Below are 27,693 nucleotides of genomic sequence, written 5' to 3'. Positions count from 1 at the left end.
TGGACAACCATTTGTCCAGGATAGTGTAAGATCTCTTGCCTTGAGCAGGGGGTTGGATTAGAAGACCTCAGAGGTCTCCTCCAGCCCTATGATTCTACGATCTGAAGTAATGTCTTTCAACATTAGAAGACAAGCAGAAGGAAAAATTTGAAAAGTATTACAGGGAACTATATTATGACTGTTATCTATTTGAATGGTTGCTCCCGTAATTTCCCCAGGGCACCTGTCAGAAAAAGCTGCACTGTTCATTTTGATTTATTTGTTTATATACATGATAGAAAAAATGTGGGCAAAAGAAAAAACTTTCCCGCAATTTTTGAAATGAGGAAAACGAAAGGAATTGTGTTTAGACATTTTAAAATAGAATTGGGATTTTTTTTTTACTTCTAAATGAATATGCTGGATAAGTGGATGATAATTCTCAAATAGAGATGCTCTCATTTTGAGGTATTTTATTCTTTTTTGCACGCTGTACATAAGCCCGCATTATCCTTCTAAGTGATGGCTCAGACAGTTATTTCTTTACAATTGAAGATACATTTCGAAGGGAAAAATGTCTTTGCTGCATCTTAATCTTGTTAATCTTTTAACAAGATTGCTCTGCAGGCTATCCAGCTTTCAACAGCCTAGACCATGTCATCTGTTTTCCCAATTATTGTCCTTTAAAAAACAACAACAGTCTCTTTTTCCAAACTAATAGAGTGACAATAAACAGATAAGCAGATAATAAAACAGATCGGCTTGCTGTCAGTAAGATAAAAGCCCCCCCACACACACACACACTAAATAGAGAAAGCTTTTACCCCAAAAGGAAGCAATTTAGCAAATAACCACTCTGTAATGTCCTCGATTTGAGACTGGTCTTACACACCCCAAAACCAATTGAGATACAGCCATAAAAAGTGCTCTGCTCACCTCATCTGCAGTCACAGCAAGGACACTGAGGCTTTTTTTCATGACCTCTTCCAGCTTGGTGGACTTTGTATTCCTTCCTTTGGAAGATTTCCCACTTCACCAGCTAGCAGCCATTACAAGCTGCAGAACTCCCGAATAGGCAGGAGACTAAATGAAAGGAAATGCCACCTCCTGAGGCCTGCAAGGGAGAAGAGAAACAGAAAATTTAGAAAAGAAAAAAACCTGGCTTTCACTCTTAATATTTTGGGCTTCTTCAGGTCAAATGTGGAAGACCCGTCTTGTGATGGCTTGTGGATGCACGCAGAGCAACTTGTGTGAATCTGCTCAATTTTGTTTTTTTAATAAAAAGCCAGGGTGACAGGTGAACATGTATGGACACATGAATAAATATAGCTAGGGTGACACGTGAACATGCTAGCACAATATAGTTAAACCAAGTTTCTTCCTTTCATACTGCCACACTCCATAAAAACAGGTAGTGGTATACAATTGTTGGAAGAAATATCCTTCTGGGTTCAGCTCCAAGTGGGGAAAAAGACACTGGAGACATGGAGGCTGCTTGGAAAGATGGTTTTAATGGTGGACAGGACCACATGGCTTGAGCCCTGAACAGAAAAGTGATCACATGCTTCAATGTTGGTGGAGAAGAAGAGAAGGGCAGAGAAGAGGAAGAGAAGAGAGAGAGAAAAAGGGCTTGCAGGGCTTTTTATAATCTGTTCTGTCCCACCTATCTGTTTCCTGTTCCTGTGTAAGAAATGTATTCTGATTGGTTGCCAGACTCCCATGGGCTCATGCAAGGGCAACCCTCTAGGGTGAGTTTTGAATTCAGGTTTGATTGAGTTTAGATGCCATGTGGTCAGTTGAGTAAAAGGCAATATTATCCTGCCTTAATCCCATCACAGCTGAAGAGGAGAACTCTTTATTATGTAAAGTGGACTAGCTTGGCCTTCTTAATGGCCCATTGACAAAGTGGGGATGGGCAGAAAGCTGCAGGAATTTAGTTTTTTAAAATGTGTTTCTCCCTTTTTCACATCCAGGAAAATATAATATTCTGCCTTATCAATATTTCCTAGATATTTCATTTTCCTGGGAGAGGGCTGGGTGATAACTTCCTACACAATAATACAGATGAAGTCATCCTAATGAAGTCACATCAAAATAAAGGCCTGTGATTCAATCCCACATGTTAAGATTTGAAGTAAGCATTACAAGACCAGGTCTTAGCCAAAAGCTCTTCCATATAATATCACTTTTACAGCCTTCCCAAAAGGCAGGAGCTATAGTAACATCAGGATTTCTGGCATGGGGCTGATCAGATAAGCAGGTGTTACTATAAACGGACATGGAAATTCCTTTTCCCTCCCAAATATCATATTGGAGAAGAACCTCCAGGATCCCATTGCGGCATGTGTGCTCTAGCTAAGAAGAATCCAATCCAAGCACAAGGTCTTGCAGGTACCAAGGTGTCAACCAGGGGTCGGCTTCAGAAATGTCAGCAATGGGTTCTTTGCCCTGTTGCTAGGTGGGTGTGGCCATGCCTAGTTGGCCTCCTGCACCATGGCGGGCAGGGGGGTTGCCTTCCGCAGACTCAAGAGGCTTTCTTTGAGCCTCTGGGAAGGCCAAAACTGCCTCCCCTGGGCTTTGGAGGCCTTCCAGGAGGCCCATTTCCCCCCCCTCCCTGAGCCTCCGTGTGGGCCCTGCACTTACCTCGCATCCAAAACGGGCCACGTGGAGACTCCGGGGGGGGGGGGGGTCAACCAGGGGTGGGATTTAGAGGTTCTCGGAACATTAGCTACAGGTTCTCCCCTGGTGCCAACTCATACAGAGCTCTAACTCTGTTAGGGCTCTGTAGGCACAATGTAACCTACATTGTGAATTCTACTTGGAAGTCTGTATTTGGGAACCATTGAAGATCCTGAGAGTGCTACATGTAAGTAAATGGCTTGGGACCAATGGTAGCTTGTAAATAGCCTTCAAAAACAATTCATGTAAAGTGCTCTATAACAATCTAACTAGGAGGTAACACGGGCATGAATCACTGGCAATGTCTCCTTTTCTAGGAAAGAATAAAACTGGTGCACCACCTAATCAGGGCAAAGCCCCACTCTCCCACCATGGACTATCCAGCATTTTCGGTGATATTAAAATATCCCTCAGATAATGAACCTGCTTCTTCAGTGACTCCCATCACTCCTGGAGTTATAAAGCCAAATGTTTTCTGGGCAAATAATAATTCCATTTTGCCAAGGCTCAATTTCAATTGTTTTTCCCCTTCTGTTTCTTACAGCCTCCAGACACTGGGTTAGGAATTCTACTGAACCACTGGGCCCAGACTGGCCTGAGGTGGTAAATATGAGTAATTTCAGCCCAGATGGATGACCACTCTCAGCAGCTTCATATCAATGATAAACAACAGGGGAGAGAGGGAAGAAAACTCGCAACACTCCACAATGGAGTAATTGACTGGTAAATGTCTCTTCCCATTACTGGCCTGAAGCTTTTCACTCATAAATGAGCAAGGAAAAATTTCTGAACATTCTTAATGATTATTCAGGGGAAATAATTATTCTGCTAGGTGACATGAATGGATTGGAAGAGAATGAGATTACAGAGTATACTGTAGAAAAAGGGATCGGGCCATTTTGAGACTCAAGAACAGGAATAAATGAGAGGGGTGATGGTTTGACATGTATCTTTTTAGAAAACAAATCTGTTTTGGATGTATACTTTAAGTTTAGTCTGTTCCAACACACTACAGGTAAAACATGAATATAAATTCAAAGCATGAATGCTTGGTTGTTTATGATGAAAGACAGGATCAGTGCAGAACATGAAGAAGACACAGACAATGCAAAATTATAAATGTGAGACATCTGACAGTGAACATCTTGGGAAAAATACACATGGGAGAAAAGGAAAGTGGGAGTGTGTGACACAGAATTGTGATGGTTCACTTCCAAGCTTCAGGGCTACCAGCTGGTGTTAATTTGGAATGAAATAGTCCCCCCTCCCTTGACCCCTATTAGGTGGAATTTTCTCAGGGTTTGATACTCTCCACTCCTACTTGATGTTGAGATCGTTCATCTCATGGGCTGAGGTATCATCAGAATGCTGATGATGTCCAGTCATATATCTCCATCCCTGGTCCATTAAGTGATGCAACTGATGCCTGGAGGCTGTGGGGGTTGATTCGGTGTGCAGCCTTGCAGTTCTTCTAGTCTCTAGGCTCCTACTCGAGGAGTAGGTGGCAGTCATGGCAGCAGACGGCCTTTGCACAATTTTGTGTCCCATGCCAGCTGTACCTCTTCCTGGACCATGAGCCATGGCTTAGGCCCAGGGTACCTGCGAGACCACCTACTGCCACCAGTAGCCTCCCACCGTCCAGTACGATCCCACAGAGTTGGCCTCCTCAGGGTGCCGTCGGCCAGACAGTGTCTGCTGGTGACCCCCAGGGGGAGAGCCTTCTCTGTGGGAGCGCCTTCCCTCTGGAATGAGCTGCCCCCGGAGCTTCGCATAATCCCTGACCTCCGGTCCTTCCGACGCGCCCTAAAAAGTTGGCTTTTCCAGCAAGCCAGCCTGGCCTGTTAATTTTATCTCATTTTTTAAATGTATTGTCCTATAAATTGGGTTTGTTTTTTGGATATGTATCTAATTTCTTTTTAACTTTCGTGATGTGTGTTTTTTAATGTTGTACGCCGCCCTGAGTCCTTTGGGAGAAGGGCGGCATATAAATCCAATAAAACAAACAAACAAACAAACAAACAAGCCTCTATTCCATGTTACTGCTGCTCTAGTCATCTCCAGAATGGATTGATGAAACATGTTCTACATGGACCCTTGAACAGTATCTGTAACCTTCAGCTGGCGCAGAATGTGGCTACACTGACAGTTGTGTGTGACTCTAGGATGACACACATTACACTCTGCCATGTAAGCTGCACTGGTTGCCAGTTTAGTTCCAGATGCAATTAAAGACTCTAGTTTTGACCTTTAAAATCCTACATGTTATGGGGCCAGATCATTTGAGGAACCATCTTTTCCTAATTGCATTACCCCCCCCCCCAAAAAAAAATCAGGTCCAGCAGAAGAGGTATGCTGTGGTTCCCATTAGCTAAGTAGGAGACATGCCTTTTCTGCTGTGCTCCATGTTCTCTGTAACCCCACAGTGAGCTTACAGAGTGGTTCTATGGTCGTTCTCCTGCTATCTTAGGGTCCTTTTTATGTTTTAATGTTTTATTATTGCTATTATTTATGTTTGATTTTTTTTGAATATTGTTATATGGTTTTAATTATTGTTAATTTAATTATATGGGTTTAATTGTTATTCTGCTTGTAAGCTGCCCATTATTCCTTGTTATGAGATGGACAACTATGTAAATTTGCAAAAGAAAACAAATAAAGAAGTGAAAAAAAGGTTGAAGTAAAAGTAGAATACTGCAGGAAGAAAAAGACTGTTTTTTTAAAAAGCTATTAGATTGATTCGTCTCCCAACAGAATGAATAGCAAGTGGATGGAAAGATGATGATGCAATACTGGCTTTGTACAGAACTAAAAGAATTACATTAGAGAGTGCTATGGAAGTGTGTAGAATTACCCCAACTGGAAGGATAAAAAGAAAGCTTGATGGAAGGATGAAATAAGAGAGACCAAGATATGGGGGGGGGGGGGAGCAGACAGCATTACAGAATGATTGCTACAAAAATGAGGATAAAAATCCTCATGTATATTGTGAACAGGAAGCAAAAATATACCAAGTATGACGCCAAGGAGAACAAGAAATGACTAAAAGAGGGAGAGTAAATGCAGGATAATTGTGATAGAAATAGAACTGCAGAGTGAATGGAATTAAAGATTAAAGTGATAAAAATGATCTGAGATGAAACCGAAGTGAGCGAAAATTGGCAATTTAAAGATTTGTTTGAGAATGAGAATGATACTTCAAAGAGCAAAAATAAACTGAATGATCTGTTAAATGTTTGTGCCCAAGAAAGGAAGTCAAAAATGCCATGGGGACATTTTAAAATAGTAGGTGTTGATAGCGTAACTGAGAAATGTTCAAACATGATATGGATTGCTTATAGAGTAGCTGTGAGATTTGTTCAAAAGTTGTGGGAAGACACCCATGCCTCTCAATCCCTTCAAGATAGACCAGAATGGGAAACCAATTTCACATCTTTGACTGGAACTATAGTTTATCGATACAGATAGTCCTTGACTTACCACCACAGTAGAGCCCAAAATTTCTGTTGCTAAGCAAGGCAGTTGTTAAGTGGCCCATTTGGCCATAGCTGTTAAGTGCATCACATCATAATCAAGTGAATCTGGTTTTCCTCATTGACTGCTTGTCGGAAACCAGCTAGGAAGGTTACAAATGGGTGATTTCATGGGACAGCTCAACCACCATAAATACATGCCAGTTGCCAAGCGCCCGAATTTTGATAACATGACCATGGGGATGCCGCATCGGTAGTACGTGTGAAAATTGGTCATTAGTCATTGTTTAGTGCTGTTGTAACTTTGAATGGTCACTGAACGAATAGTTGTAAGTCAAGGACTACCCGTAAAGGTTATAATAACAGCATGTTCATGCACATGTTGTTGAAATAATTTCTGCATAGCTTCTCCAAGGTAATCTCTCTAGCTCTCTAGACTCCCCAATAATTGGATGAATACCATACCATTACTGTTCCTATATACACAGAGAAAGATCCACCGGCAATGATTTTTCCCCACCAATGTGTATCTAATCCCCTTTTGAAAGCATTTGGGGGGGGAGAAGGAACAAGTTATTCCAACAGGGGTTGTTTGATTACAACGGTCGTGGGGAGGGGGGGATGCGAGGACAAGAGAAGATCACAAGGTCGGTTGGGAGACCGTGGCTGCTGGCTACGCCCGGTCGTTTGTACCAACCCCCGCAACCTAGGTGGTCAGGAACTACAGAGCCGGGGCCTGCGGCTGATGCTTTGCAATGCAAGGTCCGTAACCAACAAGGCCCCCCTCATTAATGAGTTGATCTCTGAGGGGGAGCTGGACCTTGCAGGGATAACGGAGACCTGGTTGGGCCACGAGGGTGGTTTACCCCTCGTGGAAATGTGCCCACCAGGTTTCCGTGCATTCCATCAGCCTCGGGCCCTGGGTAAGGGTGGTGGGGTGGCGGTAGTTATACGGGAAGGTCTAGAGCCGAGGGAGTTCACTGTTCCTCAGATATCCGGGTGTGAGTCCCTTGGTGTGAAATGGGGCCCAGGGAGGCAGGTGGGTTTGCTGATTGTATACTTGGCTCCTCGCTATACATCAGCGGCCCTGCCCGAGCTCCTCGAGCTGATCTCGGAGATGGCGGTTGAGATCCCCAAGCTTGTGGTTATGGGGGATTTCAACCTGCCGTCGACGGGAGCAGCATCTGAGGTGGCTCGGGAGTTCATGGCTTCCATGACAGCCATGGGCCTGACCCAATTAATTCAGGGCCCCACACACGAAGGCGGCCACACACTGGACCTTGTTTTTGTATCTGAGCAGTGGACGAGTGATCTGGGTATAGGGGACCTGGTTGTCACACCCCTGTCATGGTCAGATCACTCATGTCTCCGGCTGGACTTCCCTGGCGCTACCCCCCACCGCGAGGAGGCGGGACCAGACGGTCCAAGCTGGTACCGCCCCAAGCACCTGATGGAACCGGATAGGTTCCAGACGGAGCTTGGGCCACTACCTGTAGCCCTGACCCGCGCTCGGTCGGAGGACCTAGCGGCCGCCTGGAATAGGGCGGCGGCTGGGGCCTTGGACCGGGTTGCGCCTTTGCGACCTCTCCTGCGACAGCGACCCACCCGGGCTCCTTGGTATACCGAGGAGCTGAGGGTGATGAAGCGCCATAGGAGACGTCTAGAGAGCAGGTGGAGGTCCTCACGCTCCGAATCTGATTGAACACAGGTAAGAGCCTATTTACGGACCTACCTTGTGGCATTAAGGGCGGCCAAACGTAGATATTGCGCCGCTCTTATTGCGTCCGCGGATAACCGCCCTGCCGCCCTGTTTAGGGTGACCCGCTCCCTCTTGTCACAGAGGACGCGGGGGGCACCCTTGCAGGGCAGAGCAGAGGAGTTTGGGGAATATCTGCAGGACAAAGTCGCTCAGATCCGGAGTGGATGGGCCCCCCTCAGTGGACCAGACGGGCCGCCAACAGCGAGTCTTGTGAGACCATCCTGGGAGGAGTTTGATTCTGTTGCCCCCGAGGATTTGGATAGGTTGCGTGGACGGCTGCTACCCACCACATGTTTAATGGACCCGTGTCCCTCCTGGTTGGTACTGGCATCTTGGGAGGTGACCCGAGGCTGGCTTCTGGGCCTGGTGAATGCCTCATTGGGTGAGGGATCCTTGCCAACCGCCTTGAAGGAGGCGGTGGTGAGGCCCTTACTTAAGGGGCCTTCGCTTGACCCAACGGAGCTAGCTAATTACCGTCCAGTCTCCAACCTTCCCTTTTTACCGAAGGTTGTTGAGAATGTGGTGGCGCAGCAGTTTCCACGACACCTTGACGAATCCGATTATCTAGACTCACACCAGTCCGGCTTCCGACCCGGGCACAGCACGGAGACAGCCTTGGTCGCGTTGGTCGATGATCTCTGGAGGGCCAGAGATAGAGGTTGTTCCTCTATCCTGGTCCTATTAGACCTCTCGGCGGCTTTTGATACCATCGACCATGGTATCCTATTGCGCCGGTTGGAGGGGATAGGAGTCGGAGGTACCGTTCTGCGGTGGTTCGGCTCCTACCTCTCCGACCGGAAGCAATGTGTGTTGACAGGGGGACAGAGGTCGACCCCGAGGCCACTCACTTGTGGAGTGCCACAGGGGTCGGTCCTCTCGCCTCTCCTGTTCAACACATATGTGAAGCCGCTGGGTGAGATCATCCGTGGTTTTGGGGTTGAGTGTCACTTCTACGCTGATGATACCCAGCTGTATATTTCAACCCCAAACCACCCCAACGAGGCTGCCGAAGTGATGTCCCGGTGTTTGGAAGCCGTCGGGGTCTGGATGGGGGACAACAGACTTAAACTCAACCCCTCCAAGACTGAGTGGCTGTGGCTACCGGCACCTCGGTTCAGCCAGCTGATTCCATCACTGGCCATAGGGGGCGAACAATTGCCCCCTGTGGAACGGGCGCGCAATTTGGGCGTCCTCCTTGATGCCCGGCTGTCAATGGATGACCATGTGGCAGCCGTGGCAAGGGAGGCGTTCCACCAGGTTCGCCTGTGCGCCAATTGCGCCCCCTACTGGACCGGGATGCCCTACGCACGGTCACTCATGCGTTGGTGACGTCCCGCCTGGATTACTGCAACGCTCTCTACATGGGGCTGCCCTTGGGACGCGCCCGGAGACTGCAGTTAGTTCAGAACGCAGCCGCGCGGGCTGTGATGGGGAGTACAAGGTACTCCCACGTAACACCTCTCCTGCGCGAGCTGCACTGGCTACCTGTGGTTTTTCGGGTGCGTTTCAAGGTGCTGATTACCATCTTTAAAGCGCTCCATGGTACGGGACCTAGTTACTTGCGGGATCGCATCCTCCCACATACATCCCTGCGGCCAATTCGCTCACACAGAGAGGGACTTCTCCTGGTGCCGTCCACTAGGCAATGCCAACGGGCGACACCAAGGAGTAGGGCCTTCTCTGTGATGGGCCCAACCCTCTGGAATGACCTCCCCCCCGACATTAGAATCACTACTGACCTCCGCTCCTTCCGGCAAAAATTGAAGACTCATCTGTTCCGATTAGCAGGCCTGGCATAATTACAACTGTCCCTCCTGGCAAATGTATTAACTGGTTATTTTAGGGGTATTGTTTTTAACTTATTGTGTGTGTTTTAGGGGTTCAAAATCCTATATTTATATATATTGCTTTGTACAGTTCTTTTAATTCCATTTTTAACCTCCTCCATTCCAACTGTACATATTCAATTTTTATTGTATTTTGATGTATTTTGCATGGACTGTACACCGCCCCGAGTCCCTTTTTGGGAGAGGGGGCGGTCTAGAAGCATGAATAATAAATAAATAAATAAATTTAGGATACCATCAGAACTCGCAAAACCAACTTTTATGACTTTATTGAATGTAACATGACATTCTGTCAAGCACAAACAATCAGGACCATATGTTAAATTGCAGTTCAGAAGTTTTATTGCGCAAGCCTATGTACAAGAATCTAACCAACTAATGGTCAGCACTAAACCAGCCCTAGATTAAGAGTCAATGGATTTCGGGGGGAGGGGAGCGGGATGGAGTTGGATTGCTTGTGGCAACATAATGACTCTAAGTTGATGACACATTTAGATCCACTGAAATCTATCCCCCAGCTCCATCCGCTCTTCTCCTACAAATTCTCTTTGGTCCCTCCTGAACTTCATTTTGCCAGTTCCACCTACTCCCCATCTTAGGCATTATGGGTCAGCAACAGCCTCTCTTCATGATCTAACCTAAAAGATGATGAACAATCAATAGCCTCCTCTCATATTTTCATCTTTTTCTCTCCTAAAATCAAGTCTTCAAAGCCTTCTTTGTTTTCTTTGCAGTAAAAGGGCTACAGTCCCTTTTGTGCACTGAGACTGCAGCCCTTTTTCACTTACTTCGTAATATGTCTTGCTAAATGCAACAGGATCCAATATATGTCCATCTCCAAATATTATTTTCTATATATGTTAAGTCTGCTATAGCATCTAGTGCATGAATTACAACATAAAGGAAGACTTAATTTTCTCTACCTTAAGCTTGATTTAGACTTTTGTATCACTGCACACCAGGGAACATATGCCTCTGTCATTTGGACACCGTTGCATACCTGTTGCATTAATACTTTGTTGGCAAGTCTCTCCTCTAATTGCTCCACTTTGTTGTTTGAATGTGCCTTCTGCCCGCCTCCCAACAGAAAGTTAGATCAACCAATCAGCATGTAGGACACGCATCTCCACACAACAAGGAGTTGGGATTTGGGCGCTGTGCGCATTGGCCCATCTGCAATCTGGCACTTATGCTTTCTCCATCAACCCCTCCATCAACAGTTCCCACGTCACCTGGAGGAAATCGATTATCTAGACCCACGCCAGTCCGGCTTCCGGCCCGGTCACAGCACGGAGACGGCCTTGGTCGTGTTGGTGGATGATCTCTGGAGGGCCAGAGATAGGGGTTGTTCCTCTATCCTGGTCCTATTAGATCTATCAGCGGCTTTTGATACCATCGACCATGGTATCCTATTGCGCCGGCTGGAGGGGGTGGGGGTGAGGGGCACCGTTCTGCGGTGGTTCTGCTCCTACCTCTCCGACCGGACGCAATGCGTGTTGGCAGGGGAGCAGAGGTTGACCCTGAGGCCGCTCACTTGTGGGGTGCCACAGGGGTCGGTCCTCTCGCCCCTCCTGTTCAACACATATATGAAGCCGCTGGGTGAGATCATCCGTGGTTTTGGGGTTGGATACCATCTGTACGCTGATGATACGCAGCTGTACATCTCCACCCCAAACCACCCCAACGAGGCCGTCGAAATGATGTCCCGGTGCTTGGAAGCCGTTCGGGTCTGGATGGGGGACAACAGACTCAGGCTCAACCCCTCCAAGACGGAGTGGCTGTGGCTACCGGTGCCCCGGTTCAACAGGTGGACTCCATCGCTGGCCATTGGGGGCGAGCAACTGGCCCCTATGGAGCGGGCGTGCAATTTGGGCGTCCTCCTAGATGCCCGGCTGTCGATGGATGACCATGTGGCAGCCGTGGCGAGGGGGGCGTTCCACCAGGTCTGCCTGGTGCACCAAATGCGCCCCCTATTGGACCGGGACGCCCTTCGCACAGTCACTCATGCTCTGGTGACGTCCCGTCTGGACTACTGCAATGCCCTCTACATGGGGCTCCCCTTGAGATGCACCCGAAGACTACAGCTGGTCCAGAATGCGGCCGCGCGGGCTATCATGGGGAGTAGTAGATACTCCCACATGACACCTCTCCTACGCGAGCTGCACTGGCTACCTGTGGTTTTTCGGGTGCGTTTCAAGATGTTGATTACCATCTTTAAAGCGCTCCATGGCACAGGACCTAGTTACCTGCGGGATCGCATCCTACCCCATACATTCCTGCGACCAATTCGCTCTCACAGGGAGGGACTCCTCCGGGTGCCGTCCACCAAGCAATGCCAACGGGCGGCGCCCAGGAGTAGGGCCTTCTCTGTGATGGGCCCAACCCTCTGGAATGACCTCCTCCCCGATATCAGAACCACTACTGACCTCCGCTCCTTCCGTAAGAAACTCAAGACCCACCTGTTCCAATTAGCTGGCCTGGCCCATTTATAGTCCCATTCTTATCCTCCTGGCAGTTATTTTAATTCTGGGATAGTTTTCTGGGGTAGATTTTAATGTTGCTTTAATTTTAATTATTATTGTACAGTTTGTATGTCGCCTCCTCCATCTATATGTATTTATATTGTGTTTTTATTATGACTGTACACCGCCCCGAGTCCCTTCGGGGAGAGGGTGCGGTTTATAAATTAAATAAAAGTAAAGTAAAGTAAATCAGTGGTGGGATTCAAAAAAATTTACCACCAGTTCTGCGGGCGTGGCTTGGTGGGCATGGCATGGCTTGGTGAGCGTGACTTGGTGGGCATGGCAGGGGAAGGATACTGTAATATGTCCATTCCCACCCCACTCCAGGGGAAGGTTACTGCAAAATCCCCATTTCCTCCCGATCAGCTGGGACTCGGGAGACAGAGAATAGATGGGGGGGGCAGGGCAGTCAGAGGTGGTATTTACCGGTTCTCTGAAGTACTCAAAATTTCTGCTACCGGTTCTCCAGAACTGGTCAGAACCTGCTGAATACCACATCTGGTATGCATCAGTGCCTATCCACAATTGTGGGCAAGTCTAAATCAAGCTTTACAGTTCTGAGTAGTTGCTGCTCAAAAAAGAGGATAACTCCCTCAACAGATGGTACAGTCCATGACTGTCTGTACTGTTGACAACCAAGGGGAGGGGGGGTGTCACATGGGGTAAAAGCAGCTAATGGCAGCTGGCCATCCTCCCTATATCAAAAGGTGAGAATGACTGCAAGAATGAGGATGAAAAAATAATTAAGAAAATTCTCAAATGACACACAAAATAAGTCGGTGACCTGAATAGCTTCTCAAGAATTTGGAAGAATAAGATGGGAAACTTGAATCTGATCTTATTGTGTAAGTTGATGTCATTCTCAAATGAGCAGATGGTATAGCAGAAACCAAATATCAGCATTTATGTTACCATCGTGCAGTGGGGAATTTCATTCCAATTAATGAATTTAAAATTAGACACAAAGAAACTATGAACGTCTCTTTGTTAAGAGTACCCAAAAAAGATTTCTTCAGGATTGAGAAATTGCAAAATTTAGTAGAAATCAAACTATGCAACAGTGGTACACAATTCTCAAGCGTGGTCTTCCTGCTTAAGAAAGTAAAGTTTTTAACTGCTCCTACTCTCCTTCGCCAACCATTAAGTATAAGCCAGTTGGCAAGTATCTGAATTCTGATCTCATCACTATGGGGATGCTACAATGGTTGTAAGTGTGAAAAATGGTCATAAGTCACATTTTTCAGTGTTGTAGTAACTTTGAACAGTCACTAAATGCACTGTTGTAAATACCTGTATAAGTATAATGTGTAGATGTATCAGTGTAGTTTATTATGTAAGAGATGAACTTTATAGTAGCAATTTAGAATTACAGTACGTCAGAGAGACTCTATATACATATATTAAATGATAGGATTAAACTAACACCAAAACAAGGAGAAAATAAATTTAATACATGTATTAATTTATTTAATATAACTATAAAAGGAAAGAGGCAGACTGAAGCGCTTTAGCAATACGTTACAAAACATAATGATTACCTTTATAATAAAACTTTATTTTGTACTTTAATAATTTTTGCTAATTTATGTTTTCATCAATTCCCAAATGCTTTAGAAATCATAAAAACCAATATACTTATATATAAGATCAGCCCATCAGAGTCTGCATCAGTGGTGGTTACGAATGGTACGCCCTGGTATGGGCGTACCGGTGCCTGCTGGGAGCACCAGGTACCATTCTGGTACGGTGCTCCGGAGGGCCCACCCACCCGCCTGCGCTCCTTACCAGTATTTGAAGTTTTGGGGGCTTCCACGCAGACACACGGAGCACACAGCACCTGCACAATGCTCCGCTGAGCAGCTGGAGCGTCACAGACAATAAGCACGCATGCACGCGCTGCACGCATGTGTGTTTGCACTGTGCGTGTTCATGTGGTGGGCGCCCGGCCCCGTTGCACCGTACCGGTTGCAACGGGATCCGGAACCCACCACTGGTCTGCATATTCCATCATTACCTGCCCTTTAACACAGTTTTTACACAGAAAGAACACCTCTCATTTCTCCACAATTCATTGCCATTTGCCTGTTCTTTAATTCTTACTTTCTTGCTGCTAGCGCATATAATGCAACTTGTTGTGATACATAAAGATCAGAACTGCCAGCCAAAAGCAAAAGAAATCATTATGTGAAGGTCTAATTGCATTTCTGCAGCAGTGGATAGCATACTACACAATGAATTGAGCCATTGTACGGTACACAAGTACACAAGTGCTTTGCTGCTGGAATCTCCATACATCTCCCTCCAAATACGTTGACAACAAAGTCTGCCTCAGAGGGGGACTTACCAAAGATTGCAAGCGTGAGGAACGTTCAATTGTAGCTGCACTACACAGAACCAGTTAGAAAACCATGCATGGTATATTCAGCCCAGGGGTGGGTTCCTGCCAGTTCTAACCTCTTCTATAGAAGAGGTTTCACAAATCTACAGTGCCGTTTAGAACCGGTTCCAGCTCCCTCCCTCCACCCTTCCTCACATCATCAAGGTGAAGAGCGAGAGGAGGAATTCTGGGAGTTGAAGTCCACAAGTCTTAAAGCTGTCAAGTTTGAACACCCCGGGGAGTGGGGTTTCTAAAGGGTTAGGGGTGCAAGAGTCTTGTAACTTGACAGCTTTAAGACTTCCATGCTTCAAATCCCAGAGTTTCTGAGCCAACATTTTAGTTGCTAAGCAAGAGCGTGTTTTTTTTTTTTTTTTAGAAAATTTTATTGGTTTTTTAAAACATTTATAAGGAAAAGGGTAAGTGGAATGGTATACAAATTTTGGCAGTTGCAAGTATGGCAGACGCCCCCTCCCTCCAAACTCATAAGATACATCTGTGTATAAAACATTAATACAAAATCGTATAAAATCAGCATATTAATTCTATAAAAAAAATTTCAATCAACTTATATATTATAATATATAATCTAGATATAATTTCATTATTACTTTCGGTCTGTTTATAACAATGTGATTTTCTTATTCATTTTTGTGATCTGAGCTTTCTTAGTGTTGCCCCTTCTCCCCCCGCTGGCAGAGCTCCGGCCCCTCCCGTGTCCTGTGTGACCGTTGTAGAGTCTTCTGTTTTTTCTAGGTTCGCTTTATTTTTTTCCATAAAGGCCTGAGCCTCTATGGGTGTATTGATTCTGATTCTTGTCTCCTCCCAGAATATCAGCATCCCTTCAGGCATCAACCATCTAAACCACACCCCTTTCTGGTATAATTTATTCGCCAATTGCGAATAATTTTTTCTTTTCTCCCTAATTTTTTGGGGGGATCTGCTTCAAGATGGTTATCTCCCTGTCGTGGTATGTCAATGCTTGCCCCCTTTGTACACCCAGAATTGTGTCTCTTGTGGTTTTCCTAAGAAATTTGATATGGACCTCCCTGGGTACATTGTGTGTTCTGGCATATGCTGAGTTCACTCTATAGACCAGGTCTATCTCCCATTCCATCTGTTGTTTATCTTTGTGTATATATTCAGCTAAAATATTAGTCATGATGTCCCTTATGTTTCCCCCCCCCCCCGCTTCTATAACATTTTGAAATCTAAGATAAAAGGACATTCTCTCAAATTCTGTTTTCATTTGTTGTATATCAAGTTCTTTGTTACCCTTCTGCAAAGCTTCTACCCCCCCCTCGCCTCCGCCACCCCACCCTCCACAAGGTCCAGTCTCTGTGAGTTCTTATAGATTTGGACTTGATTCTCTTTAATTTCTTCCTTCATTTCCTTTAATTGTTTCTTAATTTCTTCCTGGCCCTGTATGAGTTGCTGAAGCATTTGTTGCAAATCCATCTCTGTACTCTTAGGTTGCATCAGTTCTGTAATCTTTGACTGTGTAGCAGGACTGGATGTTGCAGATGTCGGTGCAGAGGTAGCAAAGCCAGGTTTTCCAGGTGGTGGTCTTTTTGGAGACATAGTTTATAAAGCAAAGAGATCAGTCAATGTAGAGACTGGACAGGTGAAGAGATAGAGCAGGCAGATGAGTTCAGGAGGCAGAAGATCCAAACAGCTGGGAGTTTCTTTGGTCAGTCTAGCAATAGAGGAAAATTTTCTCTCGAGAGGGTTCAAGAAATAGCAATCCACAAGAGATTCTTCTGGGTGACACGGAGACAAAGACCGGAAGCCTGAATTTTAAAGGTGGAGTCAGGTTTCACAGTTCATGAAGACAACGGAAGTGTGCCATCTTGCCCTGCCAGCTTTGGGCTCAGAGGCATAATAAAATTTTAAAAGTTCAAAAAGTTCTCAGTTCACCCATAAGTTCTGGAGCTAAATCCAATGAAAGTCACTTTTACAGGGGTGAGGCATCATTAGTTGGCTCTCCCCCCTCCTCCTTCCCCTGGGGGCGAAAGCAAAATCTTCTCAAGCCGCTTGTCCAAGGGGGAGGGAAATCCCCCTCCCTCTAGCCGCACCTCTAGCAAGAATCCGAAAGTTTAGCTTTTTAAAAGCGCTGAAAAGTCCATTATTTCAAAAGGAAGGGAATGAAGGAAAGAAGCCTCTCACCATACCGCCGCTGCTTCCTTCAGAAGTACGTTGTCCGCTCGGCATGGAGCGAGACGCGTGCGCGCCCTCCAAAACTGCTCCCCGGTGCCTAGAGCGAAGCGGAGAAGCCCCCACCAGCTGCCGCCGATGCAGGGGCCCTCCGCGAGCCGCTCCCTCGGCAGGACGCCTCTTCGGGGCGTCCTGTGCCCCCCCAGAAGCGGGGGAAGCCCACCGGGAGAGCGGGAGCAGGCAAAGGCTTGCCTGTCGCCGTAGCCGCCGGAACCGGAAGTCGCAAGAGCGTTGTTAAGTGAGTTTCACATTTTACAAATTGGCCACGCCCACCCAGTCACATGACTGGCAAGCCACTCCCACCCAGTCACATGGCTGGCAAGCCACTCCCATCTGGTCACATGGCCGGCAAGCCACTCCCACAAAGCAGGCCACACCTACAGAAGAGGTTCTAAAAAAAATTGAAACCCACCGATTCAGCCCCATTCTTGGATTGAGTCCACCAGGATTATCTAGTAATCCTTAAATTTATCCTTACAATCCAATTGCTATACATTTTACAAAATTGTCAAGCATTGTCTGAAATACTTGAGCCAGAACTGGGTCGAACTATCATCTATATGTTGTTCCTTTAATACATTGTTCTGCAAATTAAAAAACTGATGTATTGAACAGCCTGTCATAATACATGGAAGTAACTTTTCTCACTCTGTTGATCTTTGTCTCATTTCATACTCAGAACAGCAGTAGGAAGTTGAGGACAGAGCAAGAACAGTTCATATAAATCAGGCATGTCCAAAGTGCGGCCCGGGGGCCAAATGTGGCCCTTTTTCAAATTTCAAGCGGCCCGCAGCCTCTTCTCCCCACTGGAGTTATTTGTTTAGTCTTTCATAAAATACCATATTTTTCGAAGTATAAAGATGCATCTTTTTCCCCTCAAAAAAGAGGCTAAAATCTGGGTGCATCTTATACACTGAATACAGCATTTTTTGTCTCCCAAAACTCTGCCCCCTTCACCAAAATGGCTGCGCATAGCCTTTGGGAGGTTTTCAGAGTGCTCCTGGGGGCTGTGGAGGGCATAAATGAGCAAAAAACGGGTCATTTTTTGCTCAACTTTGCCCCCCCTAGCCCTCAGGAGCACTCTAGAAGCCTCTTAAAGGCTATTCATGCCCTTTAAAAAAAAGGCCCGTTTTCGTGAAAAATGGGCCATTTTTGGGAGAGTGCAAAAACTTTTTTTTTTAATTGCCTCTTCAAAATCTTGGTGCGTCTTATACTCCGAAAAATATGGTAGTTAATTCGCATTTAATGTTAAGGGTTCAAAGAATGTCAGGCTGAATGATCGGTATTTATAATTCAGTATTTATCAACCTTATACATTTATATCAGGGGTGTCCAAACTTTTTGCAAGGAGGGCCACACATTTTCACCTCACCAAATCTGGCCCTCCTTGCAAAAAGTTTGGACACCCCTGATATAAATGTATAAGGTTGATAAATACTGAAGTAGTGCTTTCCCTTTAAAAATCTTAATTGTTGGTAGCTTTAACTTGCCACCTTTGAGAAGAAGGAACAATGTGCTTACATTAATTTCAAGGCTGTCTTTTTGGCATTTGTAATGTGTTGGGACCTTAACAGTGATTGAGGAAAGCAAACATCAATGTATTTAAAATCCATCAAGAAACTGTGTTTTCTTCACCTCTTTGCACAAAAAAATAATATGACTATTAATTTCATTACTGTTCAAAGTTACAACTGTGCTGAAAAATGTGACTTACAACCATTTTGGCCCTTACAACCTTCACAGCATCTCCAGGTCACATAACCATGATTCACAACTGGCTTGTACTTACGACAGTTGCAGTTCCCTGGAGTCATTTGCTTATTTACTGCAGTGATTCACTTAACTGTGGCAAAATCAGACGCGGCTCACCTAATGATGCATCATTTAGCAATAGAAGTTCCAGCTATGGTTATAAGTCAAGGACTACCTGTCTCTTGGTTTTAGAATAGTGAGTTTCAACGGACTGGGTTCTACAGAATTTGCTCAATCTTTTAAAGGGTCTGTGTAGGCCAATAATTGTAATTAAATGTTGCATTTTCTTCATATAAAAGAACAGAAATCTGAGAAGATTTGAAGGAAAGGTCTATAGCTATAACATTTATATAGCAGTGAACAAAAATGGCCACCAGAAAATGATTTTTCTGTTGGCAGCTTACGCTTCACTTGCATAAATGCCCCATTGTAAAGATTGTATATCAGAACAATAAACCTTGTTCTAAAGTTCTCTCTCAGTATAATGTATCTCTGTTCACCAAAAGAAATGCAACACATGCCACCAGCTATAAGCTGCTGGGTTTCCTTTTCAGACAGATTCCAAATAAAATCCTGCAATAAAAAGCACTGACCCAACCCTTTCTAAATTCAGCTTTTTCAGGATGCACTGCCTAATCGACCCCTTTCCAGCCCAAAAATGTTGCAAGGAGATACCTGACACACAATTTGCAACCAGTCTTAATCAACTAATAGGCCATTAATCATCTTGGTTTTTATTTATCCCTTTTTATACACACAATCAGCCACCCATGAGCTGAGGAATCCCTTCCTGTGGAACTGAAATAATTAAACTCAATCGCTAACGAAAGAGTCCACCACACCAAGAAAGGTGAAGTATTTCTGGAAGCAGCCTATCCACTTTCAGGGCCTTGGCTCCTAACTGTACCTCCTCCTCCAGACAGTCAGCTGACATAGATATCAATAAGTCACCACTTTCCTCTTGTTTTTGGTCAGTTTCCATCTGATCTACAAAAATATATCAGAAAGTGGGTCACCAAAGTAATGGGAACAATCTGTACTTCAATTTGTACTCTCATTCCATTAGATCCCAGAATTTGTTCTCATTGCAATTAATCTAGCTCAATGTCAACTTCTCTCATAAGGAGAGGGCGGAGTTTTAGCATCGTCTTCCTTGCTGAATTGTTATAGTGTACATTTTGACCACTGTGGCCAGCATTTTCTGTTCCAAATTAGCTACTTTTGCTCTTAAAGCTCTGGCAGTCTGTCTCTTGGCATATCCCCAAACCACTTTACACACTGGGGTTTCAGGATCACTTTGTCGCTACTTCTGGTAAACAATAACAATGTCTCTCCAGGTTTGCATATATGAGCTGACTGTATCTTGTTCTGCCTCTGCAACCTTCTCAGATCATTCCAAATGTCTTTGTTCCACTCTGGAATTCTTCCAGACGTGGTTCCCTATATAACCCTTTAGGTTCCAGGAATACACACTGAAATAGAAACTAAACTAATTGTTCTATGTTAATATGCTCACTTGTTGGCACCAGGCTAAAAAAAATGTAAATATATAGCTCAGTACACATGCTTCTCTATAATTCAGGAAGGTGAAAACAAAATTGATTGTTCCTGTTTGCTTCCCTACACAGCCTAAATCTGTATACTGTAGATACAGGTGATCTTGTCATGCTGGTAATCTCATGATGGTTGTGAAATGGGTTGGTCACATGATTGGCCCAACTTTACTACCTTTTTTTTTTTTGCAGAATTGTTAAGTGGTTCACTATGGGCATATCTTTGCCCAAAACTGGAGGTAGGTTCCATAAGTTTGAATTCAGGTTGTAAGTCTCCTTTTTTTAGGATTGATCGTAAATTCGAACAGTTGTTAAGCAATCTGCCATAAGTCAAAGGCTACTTGCATAGCAAACTGCCCCCACCCCCATTTAGAATCATGACTTGTGAGTCACGTCCAAATAGGAAAATATCCTCTATGCCCCCTCCCCCCATTGCGCTCTACACACATTCTAGTTACAAAAAGGTAAAGGTTTCCCTCTCCAGTTGTGTTTGACTCTAGAGTGCTGTGCTCATCTCTGTTTCTTGGCCAAGGGAGCCAGCATTGTCTAAAGGCATTTTCTGTGGTCATGTGGACAGCATGGCTATATGCCCAAAGTGCATAGAATGCTGTTACCTTCCCAGTGAAGTGATACCTATTTATCTACTCACATTTACATTCTTTTGAACTGCTAGGTGGGTAGGAGCTGGGGCAGGAACAGGAGCTCACCCTGTTGTGCCGCACATGGGTTTTGAACTCTGCTTTCCAGCTAACCCGTTCAGCATCTTTAACCACTGAACCATCGCCAGCTCCCCACAAATTATTACATCTGCATTTGACCCAGTAGACCTCAGACTCTGCTTCAAGTTATTACAGTTCTATCCAGGGAAACAAGTGTATATTAATATAAATGCACTACTTGCTTTATTACTTATCTTCAACCCCATACTATCATAATAGGCTGATCTCCTTCAGTCATAACCATATCCTTATATAGTGCTATTAAGTCCATCAACTCTGCTTTCACTCAACCCATTTTATGTACTTCAATGGCATGTTTATGTAAAGTCAACATTCCTGCCAAAACTGGCTACTTTCCTTTAGCAAGCCAAGCTCTTGAACAAAATGTATTTCTCTCACCCCACAATAACACCTGGGATACCTTTGTTAGAAATCTCCACCCCACTTAGTCTTTTTGATTATGTCTCTTATTATTTCATATGTGGGGCAACTTGGCTCCTAAATATCAGATTTCTCTGCTCCATAAATCAAGAGTTCTTAAAGACTGAAATGAGTTTTCTAGGAATCTGCCTTTGCCTCTTCTCCTGCAGTCCTTCTGTTTCCTTAATGGGTGGGAAAGTAACAAAAGAAGGAACACTTAAATTGTGTACTTCCCCACATTGTCTTTTGGAAGAAGAATAAAAAGCCTGCTTTATGTTTTCCCCTATTCTCTGGAGGACAAAGTGGTCAGCAATGCTCAACTTGGGAATTTCCCAAAACAGCCATGCTTGTAGAATGAATCTCACAATGTATGTCAGGATTATCTAATTCCTCCACCCATTTACGCCACTTTGAAGCACCTGCAGTTTGCTTTTGAAAAACACTGTCTACATATCTTCATTTCTCTGGCAGGCAACAGTAGACACCAACCACAGTACTGCTTCTATTTATTCCCCTGCTTATTTTAATTCAGATGGTCTCTATCATATCGTCATTTTCATTTACTTGGGGTTCATTCACTTGAAATTCTGAACAGGTGTAGTATTTTTAACATGCAGTACAGTGAATCTTTGTTTTTTATTGCTTCTGTTCCTTTTGAACAAATTGTATTCCTTAATGTCTATATTGTAATGGCAGGAATCATCCCACTGATTTTCTGTTATACTAATTAAATTGCATTTGCCATTCTATAATAAGAAATAAAATTTATCCTTTATTTCCTTTGTGAATTGTGAGCATTAGTATGTAGACAAGGAAGACATACAATCTGTTTTATTATTTTCTGTTAGATAGGGCAATGAGAAGGCAGACTCAGGTTTAACGCAACAACAGCTCTTTATTACAACAGTCAAGTATGTACAATCCAGCAGCAGTTAGGTCTGACAGCTCTCCTTTTATAGGGAGCTGTCAGACCTCTCAACCAATCAGATTAAACCTCTGTTCCCACCTGAACAGAGGACTGGAGTGGAAACCACAGTAGCTTGTGTTAATATCTAACATTTTCTATTCTTCATTTTACTGTTATAAATAAAAAGTGAACATTCAAAAATCAAGACATAGCAATATTCATCATGAAAGAGGGATCCATATTTAGAAAGGATAAGCAGCTAATATATGTCCAATTATTTTACAGGCCCAGTTGCACAAGAAGGAAGCAGAGGACAAGTGAAATGTTCCAAGGAAATACAAAAGAACGTTGGTCATTACCTGAAGGTTTCTTTTCAGTAGACAAGAGGGAGGGGCGACTCATAGGATATTCTCACAGCCTGATTGGTCCAAAGATTGAGGGAAATCTCTTTTAACATCTTCCTTTCCCTGTTGGCTCCCAGTTCCTCGAATTTGCATGGCCATAAACGCTGCCGAAACACAAACAAACACAGAAAGGGCAAATCCACCGCCCACACCTCACCCCGATTGACTAACTCTAACCTACAACGGGGTGGGATGTCGCCCCTCCCTCTCGTCTACTGAAAAGAAACGTTCAGGTAAGGACCAATGTTCTTTTCCCAGTAGACTCAAGGGAGGGGCAACTCATGGGACGTACCCAAGCTCCAGTCCCTGGGAGGGAAACCCACTAGGATTCAGGGAGAGGGGTGGTCACTACCTGCTGTAGAACCCTACGCCCAAAGGAGGCCTTGGCCGATGTGAAGGCATCCAGACGGTAGTGGCGGATAAACGGTGTCGGGGAAGACTAAGCGGCCACCCAACAAATGTCTTTGAACGAGGCCCTCAAGGCCCACACCGCCATAGTGGCCGCACTCCTAGTGGAGTGGGCTGTGATCCCCAAAGGGGGACGGACGGCCTGAGGCTTCGTACGCCGAGGAAATGGCCTGTCGTAACCACCTGCCAATGGTGGCAGAGGAAACCCTGGCCCCTAGGGAGCCTGGTTGAAAGGAAATGAACAGGGCTTCAAACCTACAGAAGGCAGATGTGCGCCTTAGGCAGATGCGTAAGGCGCGACGCACGTCCAGTCAGTGCCATAGGCACTCCCTCTCATGGGATAGATAGAGACAAAAATGACCCTCGTCCTTGGAGGACAGAGCACCCAGCTCGGAAATGTGCCTGGCCGAAGTTACGGCAACCAGAAACACCACTTTGAGGGACAAGAACCTAAGGTGGACAGAGCGCAAAGATTCAGAGGGAGCTTCTGTCAAGGCCCTAAGAACTAGGGGAAGGTCCCACGTTGGAAACCTATGGACTGGACGGGGTCATAAATTAGCAGCTCCCCTCAAATCAGGGGATGGTGAATGAGAGACAAATGACCCTCCCCTGGAAGAACCGAAGCTAGGGCGGCAACCTGACACCACAGGATGTTATGGGAGAGACCACTGTCCAAACCCCTCTGGAGGAATTCCAGAACTTGGGCCACCAAAGCCTCTGTGGGACAGATCCAAAGTGGGCTGCACCATTTGACAAACGTCGCCCACGTGGAATTATAAATCTGTGTGGTGGAGAGGCATCTTGAACCCTCAATGGTTGCTATGACTCTGGCAGACAGGTTGGCGCTCCTCAGGAGGCTCCGCTCAAGCACCAGGCGGTCAGGTGGAACCACTGGGGATCCGAAAGGACTAAGACCCCCTGGTGCAGGGAGAGCTCCTCCTGGGGAATCATCCATGGGGGGCGGATGGAAAGCTGGACGAGGTCCACAAACCAAGGCCTTCTGGGCCAATGGGGCACTATCAGGATGATGTCTTCCCTTCCATACTACAACATTCCTCAGGGTCCCCGGAATCAGAGGGAGCGGGGGAAAGACATACAAGAGACTGAGAGGCCATCTGCTCCGGGGGGCGTCTGTCCCTTCTGCGGCCCGGGATGGAAACTGAGAGAAAAACCTCGGGAGCTGAGCGTTTGTCGGGGTTGTGAACAGGTCCATCAATGGGTCGCCGAACCTCAGGCAGATCTTCTGGAAGAGTTCAGGTAGAATCTGCCACTCCCTCTGGTCCACAGTGGCACAGCTCAACCAATCAGCTTGGTGATTGGCCGCACCCAAGATGTGCTCCAACACCACTGATGCCAGGTGCCTCTCCACCCAGGAACCGAGCTTCAGCGCCTCCAGCTCTGGAATGAGTTCCCCCTTGCCAGTTTGTGTGAGCCTTTGCAGCCACATTGTCCATCATCAGCAGGATCTGCCGGCCCTCTATCGAACATTTGAACAGCTGCAATGCCAGTCAGGCGGCCTTCAGCTCCAGCCAGTTTATATTGTGGCGAAGGTCTGCCCGGATCCAGCGACCTTGAGCTATCCTGGAGTCCATGAGCGCTCCCCAACTGAAGAGGCTCGTGTCGGCAGTGATGGTCACCCGCTCTGGCTCCCAAATCTCTGAGCCGGGTTGCAGAGCTGGGGACAGCCACCATCGAGTGAAAGACACATGTCCGCCGGCAGATGGATGAGTCGTGGAGAGTTGCTCATGCGTTGTCACTGAAAGGGGATGAGGGCCCACTGAAGAGTTAGGGAATGAAGCCATGCCCATGCGACGAATCCTATGCATGACACCATCTTGCCCAGTAGGCAGGACAAGGTCAGGATGGAAACGGATCATCTTGCATGAACCTGCCTTGGCAGGACCTGCAGATTGATAGCCGCTCTGAGGATAGTCGGACCCTGCCCTCTAAGGAGTCTATCGTTGTCCCCAGGTGGAGAATCCTTGTGGAGGGCGAGAGATGGCTCTTGTGGAAGTTGACCCAAAACCCCACAGTCTGTAGGGTCTGAATGGTGAGTTCGAGGTCGTAAACGGCTTGGGACTGGGATTGTGCTTGCACAAGCATGTCGTCTAGGTAACATTGAAGTTTCACTGGAACTGATCGGAGGTGAGCTGCCAGTGCTGCCAGGACCTTTGTGAATGTGCATGGGGCCGAAGCTAATCCAAAGGGAAGACCCTGTGGGAAAACAGAGGAACCTGCAATGGGCGGGAAGGATGTGGATGTGGAGGTAGGCTTCTGTCAGATCCACTGACGCTAGATAGTCCCTGCGCCTGATGCCCTGCAGAATGGACTTGAGGGATGACATTTTGAAACATCTGTACACCAGGTACCAATTGAGGCATTTGAGGTCCAGTATGACTCTCCAGCCCCACAAGCTCTTCGGAACGATAAACAGGTTGGAGTAGTGACCCAATCCACGTTCCATCTCCGGGACTGGTTCTATCGCCCTGATGTCTAGCAGATGTTGTATGGCTAGAGACATCAGCTGATGGCGCTCCGGATCTCGCGATGGTGGAAAGGTTCTGAAGAAGGTTGGGGGGTCTGGAGAGGAACTCCACCCAGTGTCCGTTCCTGACCTTGGCCCTCACCCAGGCATCTGACATGACACGGTCCCACTGATCCACAAAGAGTTCCAGGCGGCCTCCTATGGGGAACTCCGGACCCCTGGCCTGGTGGGAAACCTGGGATCTAGATATTCCAGGTGACTGATGCTCCCTCAAGGACACCACAGAAACCACACCTTTAGAAATGGCTGAGGAGATCAGTCTCTTAATGCTCTCAGGGAGCAATTCGAGATCCTCAAATTCATCCTCCGATTGAGCTGGAGCAGAACTCTGCGGAGTTAAAGCATAGTGGGGAAGGAAATCCCGGGATGAACCCTCCAAAGGATCCCTGACCACCTCCCCTGGCTGTTGAGGCGAGATAGGAGGGGAAGGAGAAATCTCTAGGCCGGTTTGTCCCTGCGGGAGAAATAGAGGGGGAGGAAGGGTTAAACCCCCTGGGGGGAGAGGCTGATTGATGAGATTCAGGCTTGCTGTTCCACCCTAGCGATCCTCTTATCCAGGCCGTCTGATGCCGGCTTTCATCTTTCTGAGTTGTCCTGGAAGGGCATTGGGCTGCTGAGGACCTCGCAGCTGCTGCCCTCATTCTGGGCCCAACTATCTCTCCTTCCTCGGCCACCAGCTGAGCCCTCCCCAGGGCCTGTGAAGTGGTCTGCCTGCTTTCCGCCATTGGTGCCACTCACGTGTCTCAGGAGTTATTGCCCAGGTTCACCAGCCAGTGTAAGGGCCTTGTGGGAATACTAGCGGGCTGCCCGGGTCAGAACTTGCTGGCCCGAATCTGGCCGCAAGTCCAGGGAACAGCGCCAGAAAAATAGCCACCTCCACGTGCACGCTCTTAAAATGGCTGCCTCCACTCACTTCGAAAATAGCCGCCGGAGGTTTCCTCTCAACAGACCTTTTTTTCTTTAGCAGTGGCTTGAAAGGGGTTGCCACGGCTGGTTCACCCAGGCGCGGCTTCTGAAGTTAATTGCATCGTCTGCTGCCCGATCGGCGTCTCCAGCTGGCAGCCCTTCCTGCGGTGCTGCAGAAAAGGAGCCCGACACCCCTGCTATGCCAGGGATCAGTTTGAGCTCCTAACTTACTCAGGGAAAAAGGCGAGAAGCCAATTAGCCTTCCCCCGGCTTGCTGTGGGACAGAGGACCCCTGTCCCTGCAAGAAGCAGCTCAGAAAGGTTGGAATTTAGAATTGCCAATGGTCAAATCAAACTCAATTTAATTATTTTACTCACTCTCTCTGGGAACCAAAAAATACAGTGCTTGGACCAAAAGACTGAGAGGAACTGGGAGCCAACAGGGAAAGGAGGATGTTAAAAGGATTTCCCCTCAGTCTTTGGACCAATCAGGCTGTGAGAATATCCCATGAGTCGTCCCTCCCTTGAGTCTACCAGAAAATAAACATGCTTTACCAAATGGTTAGATGGAATATCTACAACTATAAGCACAAAGATGTGGAATAAATATGGTTAGAACAGTAATGGAAAGGCTAGCTTTGACCAAATCAGAGAAGTATCTGGAAACAAAGTAGAGCTGCAGAAACAGCAGGAAACACAATTTAAGGGCTGTAAAGGGTCTAGAATTAAATAGCAGTCTGGATCAGCCCAACTTAAAATATTACACTATATTTGTCTCGATAGAGTAACACCACTGGATGTTTAAAACAAAATGAAACTGGACGTCATGATCCTACCCCACTTACTTACTACGTCAATCCTGGGCCACAAGCAAAACATATCCTTCCCAATGATTATAAAGGATATGACAAAAACGCAAAGCTTCTCAGACTACTGAAAATGGTATTCTTCACATCCCTCTGTAAAAATTTTCTGAAATGTGTAAATTCTTCACCAGGCACCTTTTCACGTAACATTTCAAAGGCATGAAACCATGCCTTTTAAGCACTCATGACTGCTTTTGTATGAGAGGCTCAGTTCTCAAAAAACGAGGTTCCTATTATATGCTGTTCAACCGCAATTTTCTGCTTCAAGCAGCACAGGATTATCTCTTGCTCCTACATACTTTTTTCCACCCCGCAGTGATTGTAAATCCCACACAGGGTTTTTCACAAAACGTTTCACAGCTGCTTTGCT

The 27,693-nt window shown here is 46.1% G+C and overlaps 1 long non-coding RNA gene across 1 annotated transcript in view; it reads right to left on the bottom strand.

Moving 5' to 3' along the window:
* The window catches only part of LOC309393106, a 129,261-nt gene that overhangs the window by 44,005 nt on the left and 57,563 nt on the right, over nt 1-27,693 (bottom strand). Inside the window, exon 2 of the long non-coding RNA XR_014175531.1 lies at nt 916-1,093. This is a non-coding gene — a long non-coding RNA (uncharacterized lncRNA). The remainder of the gene's footprint in view (nt 1-915; nt 1,094-27,693) is intronic.

Source organism: Natrix helvetica (assembly GCF_964273705.1).
Source record: "Natrix helvetica genome assembly, chromosome: 1".
Taxonomy (NCBI): domain Eukaryota; kingdom Metazoa; phylum Chordata; class Lepidosauria; order Squamata; family Natricidae; genus Natrix; species Natrix helvetica.
The sequence above is the reverse complement of the archived record's forward strand: the minus strand, read 5'-3'. Positions and strand labels throughout refer to the sequence as shown.